The sequence below is a fragment of the Diachasmimorpha longicaudata genome, chromosome 17 (genome assembly GCF_034640455.1).
Source record: "Diachasmimorpha longicaudata isolate KC_UGA_2023 chromosome 17, iyDiaLong2, whole genome shotgun sequence".
NCBI classification, from domain to species: Eukaryota; Metazoa; Arthropoda; class Insecta; order Hymenoptera; family Braconidae; genus Diachasmimorpha; species Diachasmimorpha longicaudata.
In genome coordinates this window covers 5,326,422-5,341,531 of record NC_087241.1, presented here as the reverse complement: position 1 = coordinate 5,341,531, position 15,110 = coordinate 5,326,422, and the positions used below count along the sequence as shown (strand labels likewise).

At 40.1% G+C, this 15,110-nt stretch overlaps 1 protein-coding gene across 2 annotated transcripts in view; it reads left to right on the top strand.

Annotated features, from left to right (window-relative positions):
* LOC135170557 (amphoterin-induced protein 2) overlaps positions 1-15,110 on the top strand; it is a 123,399-nt gene that overhangs the window by 46,839 nt on the left and 61,450 nt on the right. For both annotated transcript variants that reach the window (XM_064136503.1, XM_064136502.1), the window contains exon 4: positions 6,007-6,069. The gene's annotated coding sequence lies outside the window, so the exon portion shown is untranslated. The remainder of the gene's footprint in view (positions 1-6,006; positions 6,070-15,110) is intronic.

Below are 15,110 nucleotides of genomic sequence, written 5' to 3'. Positions count from 1 at the left end.
ATATAAGGGATGTACGGATAAGCGGCCGCTGGGGGTCACTTGAGAACTAGCTACCATGAGAACATGCTTCGCCTGGTAGACGCAAGAAGCTGTTATGAGAACCTTATCATTTGAGATCGATGCAAGATGCCACGAATTTGTTCACCTTTGAACAAATAACCTCCATCTTAGTTCGGATAAATTAAAATAAAATTAGTAATTGCGTGTACGGTGATGGATAATCAGAAACAAACTACGGAGCCATTTGTCAAATTCGGAGTAGGCCATCGCGTGATAACTCATAAAAAATAAAGAAAATTCGGAACTATCTTCTTTTGACTTCCAGACTTCATGAATTTTTTTTAGATCTTCTATCGAGCTTTTCCCGTTAAATTAAATTGAATTTTTTTTATCAGAACGTGTTTTGAAATTTATTATTGCATTTTTCGTAAGAAGAACGGAGCAAGATAGCAGTAAAATTTGAACTCATAAAGGGTATACTTCTAGAAAACCCATTTTTTACGCTTTTCCCATATTTTTCATAAATAATATTTGGAATATTCCCCGGCTATTGAAAAAATTCATACTTGCTGTACCATATACACGGTTTAAGAGATAATAAATAATGAAATACCGACTTGTAGCACGCAAGGCATATAGGCCAAAAGGGAGTTATGGGCCCCCTCGAACATAATTTTTTCATTTTATGAGAAAACATTACCTACGATGTTCTTAAAAAACGAATCTGCGATAAATTGATAAATTCCAAATCAGATGAATTTTCGGTTTAATTTTATAGAATAGTAGCTAATTTGTACCGAAAATTCCCCTCAGTGTAGCTTCTGAATACATTGTCAATGAACATGACCCTAATGCATCAACATCAAACACTGAATAATCATCACTTGGCCTATCATTTGGAGCATAAGCACATGTAGACATCATTCACCGGTGTATAAGCTCGCCATGATTCGTGTAATGGTCGACATTAATGAAGCGATTCTATCTGAATAACACGACTGATCTTCATTTTATCAGTTGTAATGGCTGAAAACACGACCAAATTTCACGAGTTACCAGCCACCCCGGCACCATAATTCATGTCCCTCCCAAAGTACTGGCAATTTCGTGAATCATTATTTATGCATTTTTTTTTTCGTGTGTAAAACGATGGCGCCATTAGATGCTATAAAAATCTCGGTGAACTTCAAAAACTCACATGACTCCTCGTGGAATATTCCCATTGAGTCAGAAGTTAATGTAGCGTGAGTAATGTGTCTCCGATAGTACGTGACAAGAGGCCACCGAGTGTGAGTGCCACTTTGAGGAGCATTTTCAGGATAACCACAAGTTTAAGCGTTTAATGTCCTGCGGAGGCCAAGTGGTTCCAGATATAATCCAGAAAGAACGTGCGTACTTTAATAATAATGACACATTCACACGTTAGTACGTGACCAGGTCTCGGGAGGAGTTAACTCATCCGAAATGAAGCCACTGACCCCAAAAGTAATGAAACTTTAATAATATCTAAGTGTGTATGGCCACGTATGACCTGAACAGACAACCGAAGCATTCCAGCAAAAAGCTCACTTCAACCATTCGTGATTATTTATTCTTCTGTACACGCGGAGAAAAAAATTATTATTCTCATATACCCCTCTTTATGGTTCGACCTTTCACATAATGCGAAATGTCCCCGGAACTCCCACTGTTAGAAGCTGTACAAATCAATAGATCTAGCATTTCCATTGAGCTCTTACGAAAATTATACAATGTACATGTATCTCCCATGCAACCGCAAAGTTTCGAGGGTTTCTGAACCCGAAGTTTTCACTGGTAGAATAGTTGAAAATGGAAGGTAACCGATAAAGGTGCCGAAATTGGAATTCTACTCTAAGCGATTCTACAAGTACGACTCGAGCTTTCTACCACATTGCTATCTCCACCTCGAGTATGTAGGATTCAGGTTAGCTTTCACCCCCACCCGACATACAATACCGATTTACCCCTTGTACCATGAACAACTGGAATTCAAAGACCCAACCAAAGACCCCCCTTTTGAAAATGGCTGTGATTTTCAATATGGAGTCATGCAAATGTCTCGTGTTTAATTCCTGATGTCCAACAAAATTATTCTCACAATTCTCTACAACGTGGTACAATTGTCCTCATATTATCGTATTTATGGTGGCTGTGGAAGCTTACGTCTGCTTTCCATTATCTCGTACAGTAAGTCACCATGACAATCCATTGCCCAGTGTTCATGTTTACGTGACCAATCATTTGGAAATCCTTGCTGACTACTGAGTTATTCAGCTTAATCATCCTCCAGTCGGGGATTATGACTTCTCCCATCGATTGATCGAACTGTTTGAATGTATATACATCTGATGACAGACTTTCTGGCCCTTTGTTCATCTCTGAACATATGATATCAATCAACGGACTACCCGCCGTTTTGTTGACGCTAGTTACGTAAGTAGCTACTGGTAACATTCAAATGGATTATGCATCATGCGTTATATTAATTCTCACTGGGTTATACCATCAACTACTTACCTGGCTTGAGTACGTCGTCATTCAAATGACTGAAACGAAGGGGACGTGACTCTCATGGTGAGAGCGTGGCAGAGTAATACGCATTTTGGTCACGTGTTGTGGCACGCGTTCGACTCCAATATTATGATTCGTATTATCAATGTTCGCCGGGAGGTGCGCTACGTGGAATTCCTAAGGTGTTTTCCATAGATATTTGAATGCTATACCAGTGGAAATTAAGCTGGAACGTGATGGGATGGAAGGCTAATGTAATAGATTGTACACAGCGATGATAATTTATCTTCTGATCTTGTTGAGGATCACCTTCTACTCCCATATAAGATAAGTCCTGAAATGTTTTTCAAGGGTGTTACTCCACCCATCCTCTCAAGCTTTTATCTACAAACATCCTCGTCCACCCAAGTACATCCACCACTTTTCTCCAAAGTTTTCATACAGCTACCCGATCTTTCCTCATACACAGCTGAAAAATTATGGCACATTACACCTACCTATGTATCCATCTAGACACACTCCTTGATTCTTTATTGCTAGTGCCTCATACCTGCGTACCATTTCAATCCACCTGTCCTGTGTTTCCGCACATCTCATTTTAAATTTATCAGAATGAGAGTGGAAACGGAATAGTAGCACTTCAGGCTAAGACCAGAATTTTAACGCTGATATTTATGCTGGAATGCAGCTACAATATTTTCTTTCCCATGGGAAAATGTTGTTTGATGTTTTGCCAGGTATCGTATGGCTCTTAAAAAAAATTTCAACCATTGCATTTTCGATGCATCGAATAAGGGGCTGGTTATACGTTGCAGTATGAATATACGTGACACTGATACTTTACATGCCACCAGTGAAAGAAATGAGTATATTCTTTGGTGCAGTAGTTCTGGTAAAAAAAATACTGGTGTGTCTCAGTCGAACGGAGAAAATGGGTAATCGATGGAAATGGCCCGGTCTCGACTCCTCACATGAGATGATTCCAATGCTGACGTTGTTTCACCTCACACCCTTTCTCTATTTTTCGACATCGATGTATGGATTCTGGATAAAGTTGTAAGCCGTGTATATCCCGAAGCTCTGAGGAATATTCGGTGACAGTGATTTTGGAAAATCTCAGCATCGAGAATATCTCGAAGTGATTTTTCTCACGATGATGCGTCACTCATGACAACGAATCGTCAGATAAATTCTCTCAACTTGGGATGGAAAATCCTCCCGGTAGTTATTCTCGGGCGTGACCGGGGATAAATGACATACAATGTGTGGAGTTTGTGGAGAAAAGAGTCCCATAAATTTCAGTCCTGAAGTCAAGTCTCGACGGTTGTGTATGCTTCTATGATTTTCACAATTTTATTCTCATCCTGTCTGTAGTGAACAATATAAAACTTGAGCCCCGACGCCTCGAGTGATCTTGTGAATTATTAACGAATACCCTCTTGAGAACGTCCGAGGAGCTTTCTGTCGGGCTGTCTCTCGTTTTACTTCCGCTACTGGAGTTCGTTTCTGCCACTTGCAACCGATGAGCCTTGACTTGGTAAGAAACCCGATACCGTTGGGAAGCACTCTGCGATAGAAAACTTTGTTTTCTACGTATTGTACTGTGAAAAAAAATGGCATGCCTCGGGCGTCATTCCGTATTTGAAGGAGGCTTTTTTTTATACATTGAAAATATGGATATACTTTTGCAAACTGCTGGGGGAATCAGAGGTTCGGTGCACGAGTGAAAAGTTGGATAAATAATTGCCTACGGACAGAAAAAGAGAACTCGAATAAGTACATCGATACAACTTTGTTATGAAACGTAATTCCAATCTATTTTTGTTCTTATTTGCTGAGGAATTACGGTTCAATCGGTTAATCTTCATTGAACCATGGTAGTCTCATGGACAATGATATTGCAGAGTCAGGTTACCGAGTGTCGTACCTCCGTCTTCTGGTTCTAAGTCGGGGATAAAAAACTTGAGGTTAATTACTTTTAAGGTGTTTTTCACGTTTTCTGGAGGAGATTGAGCGCGTGAAGTTGAAGCGTAAATTACAATTACATAAACGTATTTTACGATTTTGTATTCGTGAATTACGGATAAGTAAATCGTAAAATATACCAGTATCAAGATCGTAATTTACGATTTCTTAGCGTGGTGTACGCTTGGTGGAGTGTAAAACAGCCATTGTTAATGCCTAATTTACATTTTTATTTTTATCTCACAGTGAGATTTTTTAAAAATAATTTTAATGACTAACAATCACTGGTCATATTAACTTGAACTATATAACTACGTCCAATAGAATTATTTTCACGGTTAGGGAATGATGGGAAATTTATGCATAACATTTTCCCATATCATTTGACGCAAATGGATCTCAGTAGAATGTAATCCATTCAGGGTTGAAATTTTTTTTTGGGAAAAATGTTGTCTCCCCCCCAGCCGTGATTCATAGCAACTTATCAAGGGGAAGTATCAATGATGAACGGCGTTCTTCCGGTTTCCCTTGGACCTTCGCCTGATTTGGCAAAATGCCCGTCGGCTCATCCACAACCGACACAGCTCTCAACTCTCCACCCTATCAGAGCATATGTCGGCATTTCTCCACTTCGGAGCATGTCGTTAAATAATCTCGCGTACTTGAAACGAGATCACGTTGTGCACAGGCTCCTAAACAATGGAACTATACGCCAAGTGTAGTAAAGCCAGGGCTTGTGGCTTTGATTGGTAGAACAACTCTTGAAAAGTTGCAACATAACATTCTTCACTTCGATCGTCTAGTCGCTGGGGTATTCGTTCCTGGGGTTTACGAGCTTGCCGAACGTAAACTAGTGACTTTTGGTGTATTTACGGTAAATGCGGGGAATCGGAACCATCGATTTTGCCTAGAATGACCCGGAAGTTCTCCCAGATGTTTTCAAATACTTCAGCCCTCCTTCCATCCGGATATATCCGGGCTTTTTTTTATTACTCGCTATATACTTGTTAGGCGGGAATTGATATATACTATTTGTTCGGCATGAAATGCCAGTGAATGGCACCCGAATGGGGAAAAAAAATCCGAAAGGATATACGAGTCAACAGAAATGCTGTGAAATTTATGACATTCATTCATTCCACGACGAGAGTTTTTCAATAAAAATTATCCTACAATTTTATACAATGCATCATGAAGCATTGTTTTCTCATTTGTCCCTCGAACTTGAACAAATTCTTTTCAACTTATGCCCTGTGGTAAAATTTCCGGCAAAGATTTTGCACAAAACGTGTCACCAGAACTTTAAAAATGCCATCTCCCCTCACAGAATATCATTACCATTCTTACCTTTGTTCTTTCAACATTGAGAGTTATATTCCGACATTTATACAACCACTACAATAGGTATTAAGATAGTAACAACTCTCGTTTGCGACGTAACTCTCATTGAAAACTTTCACAAAAGATAATCTGTCTCAACCGTTATTCAATTTATATTCTTGTTCGCAGGTTTTCCTCGAGGCTGTTGGTTGACTGTTTTGCTGTACCATCGACAAGTGAGAGATCAACCAGGTAAGACACCATCCACCTTACGAAAACCCACTTTAACCCCCGTTGCTGCTTCGTTTATTTTCGTTTTATCATTCGACTCAGTTGAAATTCAATTTTATCTCTACTATTTCTCTACTTGAATTGCTTTCCACCCTTTCACCCGCGTTCTCCATCGTGAGTTAGTCTTTCAGGTCGGCCGGAAATATTCACCCCCCTTCCCCCCTCAACCGCTTGAACTTTGTTAGGATTCAATGAATGTAACAAGTACCGAATTACTGTTAACTTCATTATTCAACTTCAAAACCCGCTTCAAAATGTTTTGCGTAGAGGATGAATTGCATTATACGAATAGTAATTAATTTTCCCATTTGATATGGTCTGTTTATGACGGGTTTTACCCCGCGTTAGTGTAAAATTTTTTATATCTACATCGATTATCCACTTGATCTTCATCGATCCTCCACACAGCGACACGATTTTCACCCACCGAATGAAGATTAATTATCTTTTTTGTTTGAATTTCCATCGAACACTGTATTATCCTCGACTACCGATATATACCCTCCATGAGTCATACGAGAGTAGAATGTCACCTCAAAAACGATATGGAAAAGCACCCCAATCTCACCACGGAGCAGCTCTCCTTCGACCCGCTCGTTATCTTGACAAATGATTTTCCTAAACCCTCAGCTCGGAGGGACACTCATGTCCACACAAACCTCACCAGTCGCGTTAGTACCAACTGAAATGGATATCCGATTTACCTCAACGCTCATCGATTTCCAATATTACAAAATATCTGCTATTGGATTTTCGACATTCCGCCGAGATGTACGCTATCCGAAAAGAATTATACACTGTCAGAAAGTCGTTCTGATATTCCATTAGCAAAATAGGTCAATCTGTTTTAATCAGCAATTTATTTCGTCAAAGCTCATGAATTAAAAATACTTTGCGGCCTCGGGGCATAAAATATCATATGCACCGTGGTAATAAAATTATTTTCTAACTCATCTGATTATAAATGACGTCTCAGTTTCGCTTGTAAGGTGACAGTCATGAAATTTGTCTGAATTTTTAACTTGAATTGCTATTCTGAAAATGACGAAATAAATTGTCCTATCACAACTTGATTTTCCCTCAAGAATTCCAAATCCAACATTTCTCTCTGTACAGCTCAGACAATTAATAGTGTTTGCATTTCCAAATGGAAACATGATAACACGATGCATACACTTCTTCAAAAAAATATCAGATAACACGAGTTAGTCTCGTAGACGAGAGGATCGGCCGAAGTCGACCATTTCCATTGGGAAAATAATACGACGGAGAAATAACAAAATCCTAGCACTCGGGAAGATTAGGTGAGTACAATGATAATGAGTGTGAAGCATCTCTGGGATTATGATACCGCTGGTAAAATGTACCATTCCCTCCGAGAGAATCATCTCACCACGTTACGGGTTAATGACAATTTCGCAATTTTTTTTTCTTCACCCGAGTTTTTACGCTTCAATTAGTTGATTTGATACTGGTGAGGGGTACTTTGCAATGCGATAGTGTTTCACACTGTAATCCGGATATCTAAATTGAACAGTTTGCATGGGGCTTAATAAAGCGGAATATAGTGGATAGCGGGACTGGCCTGTAACAACGGCAAATAACGAAATCTATATTTAGATGGAACAAAATGTCAGACAAGCTGGCTGTACTTGTTACTTTGTTTCGTGGAATTCACAACGTGTCATCCATGTTTTATGCGAATTATTTCTTCCCCGTTTGGAATGATAACGGTATGTACGCCCATCTGTTGTTATAATTATCCCAGGTATATTATCGTCTTGCAGCGGGCATTCATCATATTTAATTAGCAGTAATGGTGAATTATTCATTACTGCGAGGAATTGTTCAGTGTCAGTTTCTTTGAAGAATAGGATTCTGGGCAGGGAAATGAAAAAGCGATTATTCTTGTCGTACATTTGTTGAGGTGGTACAAAGTATTGTCGATGTTTTGTTTTTTCTTCAATATTTTTCAATATCTTGAGGGAGTTTCTATTCTCATCATCAATATCCAATAATTTCTGAATGGTTGTGGAAACCCCTGGAAGCCTTACTTATTCGCTCAATATTCTCGTCTACACCCCGGAATAATATCGTCGAGTGGCTCTTCATCAACCAGGCCGACCTTTTAATTAAACTGCTCAGTTCGTTCACAAATTTATACCGATCCGCGACATTACCAAGTGGAATATCATCAGAAGTGAAGCCAGTTGGTTAGGGTTTTTAAAAAAAAAAAAGTCCCCGGAAGATTGAAATTAGCTCGCAAGGACATGAATACCTGACACATAGATATGTAACCGACACTAAAAAGTCGAATAGACATGGAGACCCATTGCCATTGAAACCACGTGAGAATCATCATTTTTCACAGGATTCGGTGAAGCATAATTTCCTTTGGGAGTTATCTGAATCCGTCTCTAACTCAGCGAAGAAACTCAATCTCATTCGTCCCGTCGAGGTAAGGATCCACCCAGAAGGTGAATTTCTCCTTTTACGTGTTCTCTTTATCTCCTGGTGCGATTTCCGGAGGTCGTCAGTCCATTAGTTTTATTAAAGTCTCGTTAAAAGAGAAGGAGTAGGAGGAGCCAAGGAATGGACAGATGTTGCGAAGGGCATTGACTCGTGGGAGAAGCCAACTTTATAATGGCTTGGACACGCGACGGTCAATCGTAAAGCGGTGCGTTTGATCGAATTCACGAGAGATGACGAGAGTGAACAATAAAGGGAAGGACAAGTCGAGGGAAGCAAATTGGATCCAATTAATTATATCTTTTCAAGGAGTATCACGATTGATTGAGCAAGTCCTACGTTATATTGATCAATTATCTTTACATCGGTATCGGATGCGTAATTACACCGGCTAATTACAAGACCTGATTGAATTTACCGTGATTGAATCCTACTTGATGTATCCACTTCAAGTAGATTCAACAATATACCAATCCAGTTTCAAATCCCACTCTAATACTAATGATGAATTTCGAGTGCACCAGTTACATGGAGGGAGATACTATCCATCACCCCAATTGGTTTCATTTATCTCTGATTAATATCTGTTGCGCGAGCCAATAGTTCTGGTGCTCTTTAATACTTTAAAAGGGCAGATCATCATAATGGAGATTCTTCGCGTGTTGGAAGACTATGGCTCTGGCCACCTGACGTGAGACATGGCAAAAGCACTGTCATTATCCATGTGCTTTAAATAATTAGATAACATCACGCTGTACTTCCTGATTAATGTGGACATGAAACGCCGATGACATCGGTCAATCCGCAAAACGTCAAATTCATTTATTCAAACAATATAGGAACTCAATGATAAACGTACACTAGTAAATATCGCATGAAAATGTTAATGGAAGCTTTTAAAATTTACTTGAGAGAATAATCAAATTAAATTAGCAGCTGTCAATTAGTCCATTCACTCAATTTCCGGGTAGAATTTTTGGCGGATTCATTAACTTCATTTGTGCTATTCTCATGATGACGTGGAGTATAACTTTTTAGCATGTCACACGAGTTTTTTAAGTTGATTTAAAATTTCATTTTACCTGACATATGTCAGGACCCATGTCAAAGAGGACGTTGCAAAAGTCGACAAAATGATGATAGAAGAGTGCCAAAAGACAAACTTTTTTTTTTTTTTTTTTTACTACGGATGACTGGAAAACTGGGCCACGGCAATTCCAATATCGTCCCCCAGATATCTCAGGCCAATACACATTTCCGAGAAAGTACTGAGTCTCGTTTTTACCACCATTCGTTGGACTCCCTCCATCTGCGTCTTAAAATTTTCATCGACCTAAGTAGACGAGGGAAAAATGACAAACTATGCGACGCAAAAATTGAAATTTTCTTTCCTCCCATTAGGATTTGAAAAATAATTTCTCGACCCTGATACGGTCTTGAGTCGTATTTCTCACATTACGCATTACAATGTTCTCCCAGTAAAATAGTTCATTATGTCATCAGGCGATAAAAGTATTTTATCGCATCAGGCGATGTTATGTATCAGGCGCCAAATTACTCGCCTTGGGGTTGGATTATAAAATCACTTTCATCAGATAATACTTTTATCGTCATGTCACATATACTATTTTATGTCATTGGGCACAAAAAGCACCCTATGTCGAGCCAAGCGCGGTTACAATGGTGGTTTATCAGGTATAATGACATAAACTTGCACCTTCAGCATTGTCTTTAAAATTTATATTTGATGATGGTTTAATTCTGACAATATGGTAGTTCCTTTGGAACTCATTCTCGTACTTAACAGTTTCCTTGAGCTTTTCTTGGACCAGCTCATCAAAATAATATTCCTGTGTTGCATTGATAAAGCTCGATCGCAGAGGAAAACGTGAAGTTGTCTTACCCCCTGATATATACGAATATATTCACTTAGAAATTCGTAAATGTGTTGTTAATTTGGATTCAACATAAAGGGGTGTTGCAACAGTGACGTTAATCTCCCTTGGATTTGCTATCTTAAGGGAAAAGCAGATGGCCATAGAGATAATCCGAGTTAGCTTACCACCGTTGGCATGAGTGGCTCCAGCTATCGTAGCTCTATTTCCCTGGATTTCATTCTTTTTTCTTCAGTCACTGCGCACCCCTCCTGAATCGGTTTTACCCCAGCCTCTTCTTCTCTCCCCGGGTGCAATAAATCTGGTGGGTTAAGGTCGTCGATATTCGAAGCACGCCACCAAGAAAGAAATGGATGGGATTTTCGCGACGTCGACCATTGGATAGTACAGAGAAAGCTCCACCAGTGAAGAAAAATAAAGAACGAGACAAAAGTCGACGATATACTTCCACCGCTTTCTCAATTGAATTCCAAGATTGATGAAAAAAGTACCAAAAAAAAAAATGACACTATATGACAAAAGAAAATTTCCACTGCCTCGTAGCCACCGGAAGAATCTGATCAGTTACTCAGAACTCATACCATGAACATCAACAATTGGGCTTATTATTTGATGTGGTTCAGTTCAAGAGGAAATTTCGTAAACTTTGAGGATATAATAATGTTAGATACGGTTATGCCAACTTTGGCCGACGATGTTTAGCAATTAGTGAGCACTGAACTGCCCGAAACTATGAAAATAATCTGCCATTATTACCAGTGCGGTTCCTGTTGATGTTCCAAAATGATGAGATTCATCTTACTGCAGCTTGATGAATGCATGAAGCATCTATTTCCCCAGTTCATCGCATCGTTCCTTCAATCAGAAATTTTAATCAGATACGTTAAAAAACTTCATGACAACGTAGCCGGGTTTGTCCCTTCCAGAGTCTCAAGCACAAACCAGACATCACATCCTAATTCAACCTGTTGTACGTCTATTCACCCCGTGACTAGAGCCCTTCTGAATACCAGGTAGAGTATCAGACATCTTGAAGGCTCCCAACAAGACCGAAACAAGTGGGCTAAGCACCAGGGAAACGAGATACATACACATGAAGTGCACCTCTTCCCCATTGCTCCACAACCACTGTTATACATGCAGTGGAATCCTCAAGGAAACCTATGGACAGCATAACACCAGCTTCGAGGCTTCTTTTCACCTTAAAACCATATTCCTCGAGGAGCAAAAAATTGGATACGCTGCAGCACATGATGTTATATGTTACAAGGATCTACTGTATACCTATACTAGGGGTAGAAAGAGATCCTTATTCGGTTATTCTTTCCACTCGACAGCGTTAAATTCGCGTTATGCTAGGCTCGTTAAGAGAAACCATTCAGGATCTCTTGCATGTGGTTGTGCAAAAAGAAGAGCTCGTGGTTTTGAAATGACTGCATCACTTTGCGTCTTCTCACTGGTGCACTGGGAAGGATCTGAAAGACCGTGCAGTTGCAACCCTGTTCTGTGTACTACACCAACTCCACACGTCTGTGTGCAATGTTCACGGAGGGATGTGAAAAAGGGGTGAAGTGTAACTGCGAATGTAGAGGACGGAGAGTTAAAATTTAAACAAGTACCCAACGACGGTCTCCTCAAGGTGCCCTTTTGCTTGGTAAAATTGACTGACCCGGACTAATTTGAAGGTGTACGCTGGCAACGAGGGGGTGTTAGGGGAGGTGGGTAAATGGCGCAAGGCCATTTCGCACGGTCGATGTTATGACTGCTGTACATATTACGATATAGTCCGCAATGGGCAATTAAGGCGGAGAATTATCTCACGGTTAGTCGACAGTCTGGTGGGAATTATTTGGAATTATTCATGGCTAACTGTTATGTTTGCAATGAAGAGGTCTTTTTTTTAACTAACGACAAACTGCTGATTTGCTAAATCAACTCGGTTAATTACATATTTCCTATCTACGGAGGGGCATATTTAGCAATGACCAGTACGAACAAATTTCGGGAGAATTTTTCAATCTCGAGAACCGTATGATAACAACAATAATGGATTGAGAATCAATTATGCAATAATCAGGAAATTCGTACAATTTCTCTCCCTTTTTTTAATTGAATTTTATTTCTCTCGGGAATTGTATTTTGAATCATAAATTTTACTTTTTTTTTCTGGTAATTTTCATTGAACTTTTCTCTCTGCGTGACTGATGGTGGAATTTAATCCAATGAGTGTATGAGATATTCATATCTCGAATGGTAATTCTCAGAGGAGAACCATAATTCTTCTTATTTACAATTCTCTTCTAGCATTGGGCCTTTGTCCTTTGAGGGTAAATTATATGTGCACAGTGAGCTTACAGAAATTACCAAGCATCGTCTAAGTGCATGCCATCTACCGTACATGTTTCACTCTCTGCTGTGTGGACGAGAGAAACATACTGGACACTATGGTCATTAGCGTATAACACACCTTCGTGTATTACGTGACTCTGCCTTTGGTGAATTTTTCGTTTGAGAGTTATTCAGCGTGAGGGCACGTACAATTTATCTCTCGTATAGTTGTAGCTTTTTTTTTTTTATTGGGACACTTTGGAAGTGGGGTGAGGGGCAGTAACATCACTGGGTCATAAGTTATTCTTGAATAAATAGCTCTGAGGAAATTGAAATGATCCAGTAATCGTCGCGACGTGAGAAACTTGCCAACTTCACACTGAAACATTTCATAACTGTCCACTCCATGCTCACCCCGTAAACTTGAAGGAGCCTGTCGCATGTAAACCGTCAGCAAAATGCCCGTTTTCTTCATTAACTCGAAACTATAATTTCCGGTGGCGGGCCAGCGACCGAAGGAGAGAGTTGAGAGTTTTCCCGTCTGTTTTCACACAAGAGGGAAACGAGTGGATCCCACACGGTGAGCTATGCCGGGTGTTGTTCCTCACCAACTCGAGAAACGTCCACTCGTAATTAACCGCCGCAGGAGGTATTCTCACCCTCCCTTCTCATCCCAATGAACTCAGAACACCGTCTCACTCCAACTTTGCTACTCCTACGGCTGCCCCGGCGGATGAACACAACGACATACTCGAAATGAGTTGGTCACTGGTTTTAATTCAACGTTCAACTCGGTATCTCCCCCGTTATTTCATGCCGAGAAGTTGAAGTAAATCAGTAGTGGAATTAAAAGTAAGAGGAGAGAGGAATAAAAAAAATAGGGTCACCTTTCAGCGCTTTTTCTCAATTGGAAGCCCTGTTTTCATCGTCGTCTTTTCAATGCTCTCATTTATCGCTCTCTCGCTTGTTCTGTACTTGTGCTCACATTCTCCCTTTGTATGGCTCAGTTACACCCTAAGGGGAAAGTAGTTTTTTAATTTGCAACAACCACTTGTGACAACCGAAAATCCGGCAAAAAAGCGCAGCAAATTACATCGTTCACAGCGGGGCTACGTATGTGTTATGTTTATAATTGGGGGTTTTTAGGGTGCGAAATGGAAGTCGGGGTTGAAGGGCTCAGAAGAGTCTTTTGGGAGTTATTGGGTCAGACGGCAATCCGCGATGATCCATCTTTGGCCAAAGGAATGCGGTAGATTGTGAGAAAAGGGATATGAAATAATTTTTTTATGCGGAGGAAAAATTCAATGGAAAATTATTAGAAAAACAATATCCCAGCGACACGTGCGCTGCTCCCCCTCAAGTGGAGCCTTCAGATAGAAAGATAACAAGTGACACAAGCATGACAGCTCTTTCGTTAATTACGAAGAGATACCACCTGAGTGTGGAGTAATTACATCGCTCCTCGACACCTGACAAAAAGCTAAACAATTATTTTTCTGGCGCCCTGGTGGCAGTTTTTGAAGAACGTGCGGGTAATCGATCGTTTGCCGAAGGTCTTTAATCACAGCCTCGACGAGGAAATACTTTATTCTACAGTTCACAGGATCATTAACGCTATCAATTGTATGAAAGACGATCGCCCTTTCCCCTTCTCAATTATCCTCATTATTTTTATTAATTCATTTGATGGGAGGGGAGGGGGCGAGGGTTTATCAGCTCCAGTAATTATTCTCTCAACTTTTCCATCAAATCTTTGGATTTTTTTTCCCCTCATGTACTCCACTGTGCACTAACTTCACGCATCTTTCATCTACTCCATCCAGAATATTTAACACTTTCTCAAACTCACTCTATATTCTTCATTCAGAACAGGAAGTTTCTGATTCCGTCCCTCGTCACTTCCACCGAGTGAACGATTAAAAAATTTCACCCAAACGCTCTGAGACTGTCAGCACTCACCTAATTTCTGCCCACTGAGATTTATATATTATTCAAATCACTTGGCCATTAAAATGCAGTGGCCGTGGAAAACTTGCGACTAACCAGTTGGCTCCATTACTGAATAGCAAGAGGTTTGTGAAAAAAAAAAGCTCATCATTCGTAGGGAAATTGTACTCTTTTTAGGTCTCCCTCGTTCCACCACCTCTGGACTTTTTGTCTTCCACTCGCATTTGCCTCTATTTCCGCTTCTTTTTCAGTTCAACCTCGAAATAATCCGCTCCTTGCCATATGGCGATGGTTACTGTTCGTGAACACATTCTCGCTCAGTAAAACTTTCAGCCGTATCTAATGATATAAAATGTCCGAGAG